Below are 1540 nucleotides of genomic sequence, written 5' to 3'. Positions count from 1 at the left end.
ATGTGAAATTTTAATGTGTCTACAAGTTACCTTGGGATCTTGTTAAAATGCAGTCTCTGAGTCAGTATTTCTAGAGAAGGAACTGAGATTCTTCGTTTCTAACTAGCTGCCAGGTAACGCTGATACTATTCATCTTCAAACTACACTTAGAACAGCAAGGTTATGAAGTGTTTGGGCTTAAACATGTTTTACTGATGGGATTGCACAATCAACAATGTTTGGAGACTACTGGGGAATGAATGGAATATACTTTCAGGTTTTCCTCCATAACTACTATTTCTCTCAGTGAGGTTTTTAGTAGGTACTGAGCTGCAATAACTTTGGGGTGCTGCTCCCTGACAAACACCTGGATGCAGCTTAATCTCTGCAGCTGGGATACACTCAGCCTCCTCATGTGCAAACTGAGATAACCAATAAGGGCACGTGCACCAGTGTGGAGTTGAAGGATCATAGTTGCTTCTCCCTTGTAGGACTGATGTGAGGATTAAATGAGATCATAAAAATAAAGTACTTTTCAGAGTGCTCAGTAAGTGGATTGTTGGAGGTATGGCTATCTATAGATAGGGCTAAGATTCTCTTCAGAGTTATTTTGAATCTTCTTTCACACAGAGACAAATAGCCCATCAAAATTCTGTATCATAACATATGACTAAAACAATTTGGAAGTCCCTGAGTGGTGCAAATGGTTGATATTGTTGTTGTTGCTATGTGCCATCAAGTCGGACCTGACTCATAGCAACCCTTCCTTGGGTTTCCGAGGCAGTATCGCTAAGGAAGTAAATTGCCCCATCTTCCTTCTGAGGAGTGGCTGGTCGGTTTGAACCGCTAGCCTTCTGGTTAGCAGTCAGGTGCCTTAGGCACTATGCTACCAGAGCTCCCATGGTTGATGTTGTTTGTTGTTGTTATATGTCGTTGAGTCGGCCCCGACTCATAGTGACCCCTCCTTGGGTTTCTGAGGCGGTATCACTGCGGAAGTAGGATTGTCCAACCTTCCTTCCGAGGAGTGGCTGGTGGGTTTGAACCTCCAGCCTTCTGGTTAGCAGTCAAGTGCCTTAGGCACTATGCTACCAGAGCTCCTATGGTTGATGTACTAGGCTGTTAATCAAAAGATTGGAAGTTCGAGTCCACTCTGCGGTGATTTGGAAGAAAGGCCTGGCAATCTACTTCTGAAAAATCAGTCATTGAAACCCTATGGAGCACATTGCTGCTCTGTCACATGTGGAGTCACCATAAGTTGGAGTCACTGTGAGTTGGGGCCAACTTAATGGCAACTGGTTTTTGTTGTCAAAAAAAACTTAACCTGAAAATAATTATAAGTGGATGTAACCACCTGAACTATTAAAGATAAAGCAAAGAACTCAGCAAGCACCCATAAACCACCTGTCTTTGAGAAATGTAATTGACTCCTGTGCTCTCCCAGATACACTAGCTGGAGACTATATCCTGAAGCATTTGCTTGATAAGATTATTCACACTCTTCACAAGTAAGAAATTGAGAATGTCTACAGAAAATGATTAATTTGTTTTTAGGAAAATTGAT

General features: G+C 42.1%; 1 pseudogene; it reads right to left on the bottom strand.

The window, feature by feature from the left end:
- Positions 1 to 451, bottom strand: part of LOC103210954 — a 40256-nt pseudogene extending 39805 nt beyond the window's left edge.
- Positions 452 to 1540: the final 1089 nt, after the last annotated feature.

The sequence above is a fragment of the Orycteropus afer genome, unplaced genomic scaffold (assembly GCF_000298275.1).
Source record: "Orycteropus afer afer isolate SDZICR_OR568_19922 unplaced genomic scaffold, OryAfe1.0 scaffold00674, whole genome shotgun sequence".
NCBI lineage: Eukaryota > Metazoa > Chordata > Mammalia > Tubulidentata > Orycteropodidae > Orycteropus > Orycteropus afer.
Note: the sequence above shows the minus strand (reverse complement) of the source record. Positions and strands in the feature narration are given on the sequence as shown.